Source organism: Erpetoichthys calabaricus, chromosome 3 (genome assembly GCF_900747795.2).
Source record: "Erpetoichthys calabaricus chromosome 3, fErpCal1.3, whole genome shotgun sequence".
Classification (NCBI taxonomy): domain Eukaryota; kingdom Metazoa; phylum Chordata; class Cladistia; order Polypteriformes; family Polypteridae; genus Erpetoichthys; species Erpetoichthys calabaricus.
This window is the reverse complement of record NC_041396.2, coordinates 134,871,616-134,884,702: the sequence shown is the minus strand read 5'-3', so window position 1 is coordinate 134,884,702 and position 13,087 is coordinate 134,871,616. Positions and strand designations below refer to the sequence as shown.

General features: G+C 40.0%; 1 pseudogene; it reads left to right on the top strand.

Moving 5' to 3' along the window:
• LOC114649356 (uncharacterized) overlaps positions 1-11,359 on the top strand; it is a 29,257-nt pseudogene extending 17,898 nt beyond the window's left edge.
• Positions 11,360-13,087: the final 1,728 nt, after the last annotated feature.

Genomic DNA, 13,087 nt, shown 5'->3' with positions numbered 1-13,087 from the left:
TTCACCATCAGTTTATTTATCAAAAAAAAAAGTGTCCTATAGCTTGTGAAGTATAAAACTGTACATTGCGGACTGATTTCAGCTGGTTTAGTTATCTGTAGTTTACAGCAGACATTAGGGTGGAACTCTTTTATTTGCACATAGATGTGTCTGGTATCATTTATAGCACAGTGGGATCCTTTTATTGTAAGACTTCAGTGGCTTTTGATGAGCTTCCTTATGTATGGGGTGGAAGAGAATATGACCATTTTTGATAGCCTAGCCAGGGACAAGAACTGCCAAAATTTACTATTCTAGAATCTTATTTATGATATTTTATTATTGTTTTCCTCCTTCATTTTTTCATTCAGTGAATATCTATATACTGCATTTCTTACTGAACACTGTTAGAAGGTGCTTTAAAAAACAATTAACATTTTTTACATTTACAGTGAAATCAGTGAAAATATCTGTACAGAAATAAATATAGCGTGTCCCAAAACATTTATACACATTTTAATAAGGAACAACTATTTGCATATTAATGGTGGAGCTAAAATTTAATGTACCTTTAAGTAGTTCTGAATGCACTTAGCAGATGTTATTGTGCTACGAACTATTACCCACACATTGAAATAATATGCTATGTAATGAATATTAAAATGTGTAATAGCAGTGATGTAATTCAGTATTAGATGTGCTTAGTTTGCACTATTACTGAGGTTTGTTTTATGGTTTTAGATAGATAGATAGATAGATAGATAGATAGATAGATAGATAGATAGATAGATAGATAGATAGATAGATAGATAGATAGATAGATAGATAGATAGATAGATAGATAGATAGATAGATAGATAGATAGATAGATAGATAGATATGCACGCAGACACACACACATATTGTGATGTGTGAGTCCCTGTCTTGCACCCCAAAACACTAGGCTGAGGCTCAGCACTTTAGCAAAACCAAGTTTATTCAGCTTGAAAACAGGAACAGCACAGTTATTTATTGTAGCGGGATCTATCACTCTCCTATACACAGACACAGAAATCAGGCAGGGTCGTGGCCAAGTAATACTGTTCCTTGCATTTATAATGTTCCTTTCATCACTCATTGACGACAGGCACTTATCGCGAATGCGATCAACTCAGATTTGCTTTTGCTGCAAGCCACTATAGACGCAGTGATTGCACTTTGGGACGCTCTTCGGCATATCGTCCTGTTGGGGGGAGTCCCAAAAGAGATTAGAAACCTTACATCTCCCCCCTCAGCTTTGTCCACACTGGTGTGGGCAAAGTGACTGTCCAAGCCGGGCTCGACTAGGCTGGCAAGAAAGTCAGCATTGGTTTGTGCAGCCCCGAAACATTGGTGTACATCAAAACCAAAAGATTGCAAGCTAATAGACCACAAGTGAACCGGGTGTTTGTATCCTTCTGTTTGTACAGCCAATGTCCCCAGAGATAGTAACGGAGGACCTCCATGGCCCACTTAATCACCAAGCACTCTTTTCAATAGTCGAATTACGCTCCCTGGGTAGCAGATTTCTGCTGAGAAACGTGCTCTTCCCCCTCAAAACATTGTGAGAGCACTGCTCCTAAACCAAAGTGCTAGCATCCGTTTGCAGAATACATTTCTTCGAAAAGTCAGGATTGCACAGAACTGGGAAGGATGATAAAGCAGCTTTTAGGTCCATGAAAGCACTTTCACTGGCATTGGTCCAGACAACACTACAATTCTTTCTGCCGTTTGTTAAGTCAGTAAGGGGGGTGCAAAATTGGGAATGAACCACCTGTAATACCTCGTGAGCCCAAGGAAGGCACAAACCTGTCTCTGTGTTTCTGGACAGAATATGCAAGCACCTCCCCCAACTTGTTCATTTGAGGCTTGAGCAAACCTTTCCCCATGGAATATCCCAGATAATGGGTTTCTGACATACCCAGCTTGCACTTCTTAGGGTTGGCCTTCAACCCTGCCACAAGTAAACTGTCAAACACTGCATGAAGGCAGACAAGATGAGATTCCCAGTAATTACAGAAAATGACCACATCATCAAGATAGGGGATGCAGAATCTGATCCATCATTTGCTGAAAGGTCAGCGGTGCACCATGGAGACCAAACGGGAGTGCCATAAATTCAAACAACCCATCTGGAGTGGTGAGCACAGTCTTCTCACAACTAGACTCCTCCAAGGGGACCTTCCAATAACCCCCTGTAAGTTCAATTGTGGACATATATGAACCCTACACAAGTTTTTCCAACAGCTCTTCCACACGCGGCATCGTGTATCCATCAAACTTGGAAATCTTATTCAAATGCCTAAAATCAATACAGAACTGAACCGTCGGAATTTAAGACAAGTACAATTGGACCTCGCCATTCACTTTTACTTGGCAGAATAACACCTAATTGGAGCATCTGTTGGACTTCCTCGTGTAGGTGGAGTGACCATCTTATGTTCTGCAATCATCATCCGGCCAGGTCTTGCTGAAAAGATGTCCGAGTTCCCCTCAATCAGCGATAGCAATTCTGGTTTCTGGGTGTCAGTTAAATCATCTCCAATAGCGACCTCAGTCTGGGGGACCACTATAGCCATGACCAGGACTTCGTGATGGTCGTGCCACTCTTTTAACAATAGAATCCCTGAAGCCTATGAAAAAATTTTTTGTAAATGTATTGATCAGCACAAGCAGCCTGCTGTCCCATCTCCCGCTTTGACGGAGCTTAACTCGGGCAAAAAGTTCTCCCAGTTCAAGCCAATGCCCCTTATCTGTGTGTGAGGTTCCTGGAGTTGTATAGGGTAAATACTGTAATACAGTATATCGTTATTTGGAATACATATACTTCATGTGTGTTCTGTGTTTACAAAGGTCTGGGTAAGTGTAGGATGAAAGGAAATGCAAGGCAAGAATTGCTGAACACATACCTAAAGCAGAAGCTTTTTCCATGTTATACTAATAATGACATGAAATGTATAATGTGTGAAGACTTTAGTCCAAATATCAAATAAATATGTGCACTTTTATTCAAGAATTTAACCAAAGAAAAAAAAAAGCATTTGATTTACATGTTGCTGATGAGTTAAAAACCCAAGCTCAAATGTCAATCGACAGGGAGTTTATACGTGTTCTTTAATGGTGCAGAGGTAAGAACTGCTGCCTTTTAACCCAAAGATCCCCGGGTCAAGAAGGGGCACTCCATGTTTTGAATATTGCGCTGCTATTATTATTATTATTACTATAATATAATAAAAACATACATTGGATTTGAGTCTGTAACACCCAGTGTAAATTTTGGCTACTTGTTAAAGTTAACGCTTCTTTTTTTATTATTCAGTTTTATTCTCTCAGTGACATTCATGTGGTACAACGAACTTGCCTCTCCCTCTCTGAGTTGATGGCATTTATTTCCATTCCTTTTACAAGAGCAGCAATGACCACAGTGAGTGCTGTGATAGATACCTGCTCAGAACTTTTTGTTGTACTGGCAATCAAAGCTACGATGTGCCATGACCGCTATCAGACTGGAAAAAGGCAGGCATGTAATAACAGAAAGCTTCTTCACAGCGCTTTCTCTGGCTAATAGACTTGCTGCACCGCAACGCAACTCTGCTTGGCACCATAAAGTTAAATGGGACCTGCAGCTATAGTCACTTTAGTATGCAAGCAATTCACCACGGTAGTGTTTAGATCTGGCAGTGTCATGCTGACACTGTACACGCCCAAAACGAAGAAGCCTTTGATTTCAGTCTGTAATAGCTGGTGAAAGTTTTGCTACCTGTAAAAGACATCGTTGAAGGAATATAAGTAGATACACAAACGCTGGTGAATCATGTCTTCTGGGTATCCTGTTGTCACTTGAATTTATTGTTTTTCAGTTTTATTCTTGAATAAAAGCACACTTGTTTTGTTGTACCTTTGCGAAAGTGTTTATTTTATATTCCAGTAACCACTTGAATGAGATCATATCTGTCTCCACCTCTCTTGTGCACGCACACACATACATTCATACATGAAAACATCACTATTTGAAAACGCTGTCAGGCAAGATCGAAAAAAACATGTTCAGATGACAACTCATGTTCAAATGTATCAGATTTTCATCAAAAACCCTAACCACCAATTTACACACTTACATTTTTGCATAGGTTGAATCTTACCCTTTGTAAGCTATTCTTAATTTGTTCTGCTTAGTCAGCTCAATCACTTTTGTCCACATTTATGCACATGTATTGGTTTTGTCCTCCTGCTCTATCTTTCTAGTCTGTAATCTCTTGCTCCCTCTCTTCAATGCTGTTCCAATACACAACCATAAACAGTAATGCTTGGTAATTTCAGGCGTGATCGCCCCAGAGCCATAAGCCATAAACCAGGTTAGTATGAACATCAGATCAGTTCCCGGTCGTAGAGTACTGTAAGATGAAACGGGAGCAGATCAGCATAGCGAATATAATCACGGAGACAGATCATCCCAAGGTGCTAGATCGCCATGTACAAAGAAATGTTCGTAGGTCTCGTCCCGTGATCCACAGACTCAGCTGTTCCCAGTAAAGTGGAGTCCATAAAATCTGTAAATATTAAGCCAAATCCATGCAATTCAAGTCAGCTGTATCCACGAACTATACGTACAATAAACGAAATAAAACAAGCGTAAGAAAGTGCAGAATTAAAGCGAATTTTGCGAAAAGTGTTGTTAACAGGGAGGAGCGGCAACAACAAGTGTGCGCCAGCGTCCCCTCACCTGCTATAATAAAGCAGGTATAATAGACTTTTACTTTATCTCATTTAGTGTTCTTCCCGGCGGTGTTGCCGTTTTTAGTGTTAGTGTCTACTTAGTGTTTGTGTTTAGTGTTAAGGAAGGAGTGATCTTACCACTGTCAGATTTTGCAATGAATGAGTTGGTAAATAATGATTATTTATCAACAGATCACATGAGCAAATTCAACGAAATTTTAGCTGCACATACAATTTTCCAACCTGAAGAGGTTTTGCTAATGTGGACTCCTGACATACCTATAATGCCCATTCCACAAAATGCAAAACATATTCAAGTACTACCTTCTACAGCTACTGAACGAGTGACTCACTGGGTGTGTACCTATTATGATGGTGCTGTAATTCATGTCTATGACAGTTTAAACGCTGATAAAAAATTCAACCTCACCGAAGAGCAGCTTCGTTTCCTTCATGCTTTGTTTCCTTACAAACCTCCCATAGTTTATGAAGACGCACAGCAACAATTAAATCATACAGATTCTGGTGTATTCTCAATTGCATTTGCTGTGTGTATTTGTTTAGGTATTGACCCAAGTGATCAAGTTTTTACTATTTCTTCAATGCGAAATCACTTACAAATAATTTTGTGTTACTCGACAATTGCTTCCATTCCCTGTCGAAAGTAGCCGACGGGCGACACCAGTTACAAGTATTCAGTGCGTTCAAAGACCTGTACGAAGTACGGCCACTAACACAGTCACTCATAAAAGGGGAGATGACTCGGTGCAGGAAATGGGTATTGAACCTACCTTGGAAGACATGCAATCGACGAGGCGATTAAACGGATCTCAAGAGAGGTCTTCTAGGTTGGAAAAAAAGCGCTTGGCTGCCAAAACCATATATACACATATCTATATATATATTTCAGCATGTCTGTCTGTTGGTTGGTTGGTTGGTACGTTTACATCAGTGTTTTGATTGGCTGATATTCTACGAATTTTGAAAATTTGGACCAACCAACTAAAAATGCCCAAGTGGGAATCGAACCCACGACCTCCTGAGTGCCAAGGTGCCGGCTTAACCATTGCGCCAAAGCAGTCGTATATTTATGCAAAGAAAACAAGCAACTCTACTTACAAAATAGTGTATGAGAAATGCTGCATTTCTACCTAATGGACAAATTGGGGAGTAGCTACATATGCCACTACCCCGTCAAAGAAGCAGCTTATCCTTACAAAAGGTACGATGCGTACTTTTGACATTTGGAAATAGCCCATATTATGCTTTAAGATTTTTCTCTTTTAAGTGTATTAACTTTATGTTGGCATGCTTTGGCTGCCGTCGCGAAGTCTTATGAGCACTGGTGGCGGCAAACTAAAAGCTGGATAGCCTAAACAGCTGTCCAAGAGACCTGCGTGTCACACGCTATTGTTTGGGCTTACACTATTTCCAATAATAATGTTTTTGGTGGACAAATGTCTCATTCACTTTATGATTAGGTAATCATTGACAAAACCTCTGAACAACATATATTGCCAAATATAATGTCTCAAAACCAAACCTCTGCGAATTCGATGCCATTGAATATCGATTTTGAAAACCAAACCTCTGTCGAACTGATGCAACCAAATATCAAGTCTAGAGATCCAAGGGCTCCCAATTTTGATACAATGGAAAATATCAATTTTGGAGATTGACAAGAAACAAGCTTGCATTTTAATGACGAAGAAGCCCAAGAAAAGACCATAAACAATTTGAATATTGCACATTTGCCTCAACAACAAAATAAAAAACGAAGCACTGGGAAGCGAGTGACCAATCAGATTAAAAGAAAAGCTGAAGGAAGTCACTCGACTGAAAAAGACGAAAATGCAAAAAGAAATAAGATTTTGGATATTTCAAGTGCTCAAACTACACCTCAAGAATTGCCAAAAATGAAGAAACCAAAAAGAATTTTTACTGAAGAACAAAAACTGTGGAATAAACAGCGTCGTGCAGTACGACAAGCAGCAAAGAGTGTTCAAATCTCGCAGCAGAAACAAAATGAACGCCAACGAGTTGCAGCTTACAGAAGCAACCGCACGGAAGAACAAACACAATTGGTTCACAAAATTGAGCGTCTGCGATTGCAACAAAAACGTTCTACTGCCGCTGAAATTGAAGTTGCTGAAAGACGTGAACATGAACGGCAATGACAACAAGAAAGTCGGTCAAACGCAACTCAAGTTGAAATTGTTGAGAGAAGAGAACAAGAACGTTTACGACAACGAGAGAATCGTTTAAATGCAACTGAAGGTGAAATTGTCGAAAGAAGAGAGCAAGAGCGACAAAGACTACGAGAAAATAGACTCCATGAAAACGAGGAAGATGCAAATTCAAGGCGTCAACAAGATCGCATTCGAACTCGAGAAAGTCGAGCAAATGCGTCTGAAATTCAAGCTCAACTTCGAAGAAACACTGACGCATGTCGAAGAGCCTCTGCAAGAGCTGCTTCCAGCAATCAACTTTGTCGTGCTCTGGCTACAATTGAAGACTTTGATACCAACTTTTCAGCGCATTCAATTGGTCCTATGGTCAATGAATGTGTACATTGTGGTGCTCTTCAGTGGAATGGCGAAACATCTTCTATGTGCTGTGGTGGTGGAAAAATTCGACTTGCTCCAATTACCCCTTTGCCCGATCAATTGGTTTTGTTGTGGTCAAATCCGGCTTTTATGAAGAAAATTCGTGCGTACAATACCATCTTTGCCTTCACATCCATGGGTGCAAGTGTCCACGAAAGCATTGCCATTGATGAACGTTATGCAAATGCAAGAGATGGTGTTTACACGTTTCGTGTACAAGGAAGCATTTGCCACAGAATTGGGGGATTGCTGCCAAATGAAGGAAACACTCCAAAGTTTGCACAGATTTATGTGCACGACAGTGACATGGATAAACAAGTTGCCATGCGCATGAGCATCATGGACGACTTGGATGAAAATATCGTCACTACAATTCAAGAGCAACTGGCACAAATTAATCCTTTTGTTACTCAATTCATGTCGGCTGGTGAATTTGCAAGAGAAGGCCGGGATTATCGTTTGGTCATTCGAGAATCAAGAAACACCGATCTTCGAACTCACAATCGACCGACAGCAGATGAAGTTGCTGCCATTATTATTGATGGAAGTGAGCCCAATGGAAGGCCCATCAACTCTATGGATGTTGTACTGCATTGCAAGTCCGGTGGCTTTCGAAAAATATCCGATTTGCACCCAGCGTACGATCCTTTACATTTCCCACTTTTGTATGCATTTGGTGAAGATGGATGGTCGCCTAATGTGGAATATGTCGATGGGAAACGAAGCTACAATAACACTCGCTTGAACATTCGTGAATTCTATGCCTACCGACTTTTTACTCGAATCAATGATGAGTCAATGCTCCATTGATCCTCAAGATTGTTTCAACAATGGTGCGTTGAACAATATGTAAAATTCGAGCTCCAACGATTACGCTATATCAAGAAGAATCAAAGCAATCTGCGTGCTGAGTTATATCGTGGTGTGGCGGATGCAATTGCAAGAGACGCTGACCTTGGAACCATTGGGAAGTTCGTTGTTCTACCTGCGTCATTCACTGGAGGCGAACGGTACATGAGAAAGCAGTACTACGACTTGATGGCTATTGTGCGCGAATTTGGCAAGCCTGATTTATTTATTACTGTTACTTGCAACCCTGAGTGGCCTGAAATCAAGGAAGCACTGCTTGAAGGCCAAAAACCAGAGGATCGACCTGACATTGTTGCAAGAGCCTTTTGCCTAAAGCTTAAAGCTATTCGAGAAGACATTTTCAAGAAAAACATCTTTGGCAAGATGATGGCAGACATTTATGTCATTGAGTTCCAAAAGCGTGGCCTTCCACATGCACACATGCTCATCAAGTTGGAGTCTGAGTTCAGTCCATCTACTCCTGATGCCTACGACAAGTTTGTGTGTGCTGAACTGCCCGACTGACACCTGCAGCCAAAGTTGTACGAAGTTGTGACGAAAGCCATGATGCACGAACCATGTGGAAGCCTAAATCCAAAAGCACCATGCATGAAGGATGGAAAATGCAGCAAGCAGTACCCCAAGGCATTTTCTAACACCACACATTGCGACCACAGTGGATACCCTGTGTATAGAAGACGTGACAATGGCACAACTACAGAACGACGTGGCTTCGAATTGGATAACCGATGGGTTGTTCCTTACAATCCATACCTCAGCCAGAAGTACGAATGCCATACCAATGTGAAAGACAGCCTGTGGATGGAAACATTGAAACCGTTGGTGATCTTGCAACAATTGACATCAACGAGATTGTCCAGTATTTAAGTGCAAGGTACATTTCAGCGTCTGAAGCTTGCTGGAGAATCTTCTCCTTTGCTCTCCAAGAAAACTCACACACTGTTGTTCAGTTGCCTGTACATTTGCCTCAACAAAACATGGTTACTTATAACCCAGACACGACCAATGCAGAGTCAACCGACAGCATGAAAAACACCATGCTAACAAGATTCTTTGAGAAGTGCGCTGAAGACGAAGAAGCAAGGAACTTGGTCTACTATGATTTTCCGAAGCATTACACATGGCAAAAAAATACCAAGAAGTGGAAGAAACGCCAGCGTGGTGGAGAAAAGACAATTGGCCGCATGGTTTCAGTCTCCATTAAAGACAGCAATCGATACTACCTGCGATTGCTTTTGTGCTACGTCAAAGGTCCAACATCATTTGAAGACCTTCGCACTGTCAATGGTGTTTGCTACGACACTTTTCAAGAAGCTGCAGTGGCATTGGGCTTATTGGAAAACGACAACGAATGGTATCGGTGCATGGAAGAAGCCTGTGACTTTCAAATGCCTGCACAACTTAGACAATTGTTTGCAATCACATTGGCACTGTGCAATCCACATCAGCCTGAAAAATTGTGGGAAGCATTCAGCTCTGCGATGTCTGAAGATTTCCAACATCAACTCAAGACAACGTGTGAAGATCGAAGAGTTGTTTTCCGCACTCTGGAAGCACTGAACAAACACCTTTTACCTCATCAAATGACGCTGAAGGATTTTCCAGGACTCCCTCAGCTGGACCAATTCCAAGATTTATGGGCAGACAAATCGACAAGAAACAACCCATTGATCGAAGCTGAGAAATCCTATAACCACGCTGACCTGTCTAATATGGTCAATCAATTGGACAAGTTAAATGAAGACCAGAGTCAAGTCTTCAATGCAATTTTGGGAGCAGTAAACAACCAAGACAGCGACCAAAAATTCTTCTTTGTGGATGGTCCTGGAGGAACAGGAAAGTCTTTTTTACTCGACACCATTTTGACTTCTGTACGATCACAAGGGAAGATCGCATTAGCTGTGGCAACCAGTGGCATTGCAGCTTTGCAGCTTATGGGAGGTCGAACTGCGCACTCTACATTCAAGCTCAGTTTGGATCTCAATGCAACTTCCACATGCAACATTCCAGCTCAATCACAACGAGCTGAATTGTTACGCAACACAGACTTGATTGTGTGGGATGAAGCACCTATGATGATCAAGTACGGTTTTGAAGCTCTTGACAAGTCACTCAAAGATATCATGGGCAACGACAAAGTCTTTGGTGGCAAGACAGTTGTGTTGGCTGGCGATTTCCGACAAATTCTTCCAGTGGTTCCCAAGGCAACTGCAGCCCAAATTGTCGATTCGTGCGTCAAACGTTCATATCTTTGGAAACACTTTATTACATTTCGACATAAAACTAATATGCGCGTCCGAAATGCTGTGGACTCGGCAAGTGCCACTGAAATTGAAGACTTTGCTAATTTTCTGTTGCATGTTGGTGAAGGAAAATCAAATGACTGTGAAGATTGTGGTCAAGGATTTGTCAAAATCCCCAAAGATATGGTCGTTCCGTGGCAACCAAGAACAAATACACTTCAAACTTTGATCCATGAAGTGTACGATAATGCCGAAGAACATTATCTTAATGATGGCTACTTTTCGGACAAAGTCATCCTGACTCCACTCAACGCTGATGTCCATGACATCAACAACAAGATTGTGGATATCCTGCCTGGCGAAGAGCAAGAATACTTATCGATTGATTCTGTTGAAGATTCTGAAGGCTTGGATGCATCTCTATATCCTGTTGAATTTCTCAACACACTTGCTATTTCTGGGATGCCACCTCATAAATTGCGTCTCAAAGTTGGCTCTCCAATTATTCTGCTGATTAATATCAATGGACATGAAGGACTTTGCAATGGCACACGACTTCAAGTCCGACAACTCAAGCGAAATTGCTTGCTGGCTTCGATCCTCACTGGAGCCCACAAAGGCAAACTTATTGCCATTCCACGTATTCCTTTGGTTACGAAAGATTGTGGACTGCCATTTGAACTTCGACGACGCCAATTTCCAGTACAATTGGCCTTTTCAATGACCATTAACAAGGCTCAAGGTCAAACAGTTCAAGAGCTTGGTGTTTACTTACCCCAACCAGTATTTGCTCATGGTCAATTGTATGTTGTCTTATCTCGAGCAACTTCAAGAAAGAAGATCAAGCTCTTAGTTGGAAAAGATTGCCACGAGGATCAAGATGGTCTTTGCATCAATAATGTAGTGTACCCAGGGATATCCACTTAAATACTTGAATAAACATAGTTTACGTATTCGTTAAGTATGCATTGATTGTGTTAATGATTCATAATTTTATTTTGATAAAGATAAGTCGTTCATTTTATGGCATGTAACACTTTCATACATGACTTAAACTAGAAACAAATTTCATTATGTTTATTATTGCCTTGGAACTAAGATCCATACAGCTCAGGTGGTAGAGTGCACACTACCCTTGGTCGGTGGTTCGATCCCGGATGCCGGAACAAAGTTAGGACCTAACACCACCTACTGTCCACCTGGGTTCGAATCCCGATTCATCGTGTGGCACAAATAACAAAAAACATTTTATTACTAAATTTAATCATGGTACAAATAATTTTGCACTTAATGACTTTTACCCTGCAACACTGATAAAAGTCGCCTGCAGCCCGTCCTTGACGGGCACGACTACCTCGTATATACATATACACATATATACATATATATACATATACACATACATATACACATATATATATACACATATATATATATATATATACACACATATATATATATATATATACTAGCAAAATACCCGCGCTTCGCAGCGGAGAAGTAGTGTGTTAAAGAGGTTATGAAAAAGGAAAGGAAACATTTTAAAAATAACGTAACATGATTGTCAATGTAATTGTGTTATTGTTATGAGTGTTGCTGTCATATATATATACATATACACATATACACACACATATACACATATACAGATATATTATATATACATATACACATATATTTTTTATATATATATTTTTATATATATATATATGTATATATATATATATATATATATATATATATATATATATATACACATACATACATACATACATACATACATACATATACACACATAGATGCATTTACAATAACATAGAAATCAATATAAACAACATAAACATCATTATCATATGAGAATATGAAGTAATATATAAGAAGCACATTTCATATAAATATAAATTATTAAACAGTAAAATCTTCTTCTATAATTTGCTACCGTGGCTTTTCGTTGGTCTGTCCAGGATTTTAAATGACCTGTAGCTTGCAAACCGTTTCACCTATTGACTTGAAATGTGGTACACATATAATACGTCACGTCTGCTATGCGCTTTATGGGTGATGATTGTATTACTCTTTTTATGTTTATTTTATTTTAGAATCAACTCCTATCTGCGCACAATAGGGCGGCCGTGGGCAGATGCGTATGGTGTATTCACTCCATGTTATCGTGCATTGCGCTGTCACTGGTATTTTGATAAAAGAATTTGAACAATATATAAGAAGCGTATAAATTATTAAACAGTAAAACATTAACATTTAAGAAGTAAAGTTACATTGAGTACTACTGCAGTGCCTTCGGGTATACCTCATTTTTTGTTTGCCCATTACATGCTTAAATGTATACATTTTTTGGTGTACCTACCCGAGAACACGCGACATATAACCGAGCGTGGGAGAAGCATGGATTTTAAACACGCGTTGAGTTCATCTGCTGGTCTCCCTCGTGGAATAACTGGTAATGTTTGACTAAAATGTACAGCGAGTAAAACGACATTACCTCCTTTTTTTTTTTTTACGATCTCTCAGATCTTGCTTTTTTCGGTTCAAGGCTTCATAAGCTCTTTTATGTGCCATGGTGTACTTAATAAGTACTAATTATCCCAAACCATCATCTTTGAATGTTGCAAGACTTTCGCCTTGTATGTAGATCGG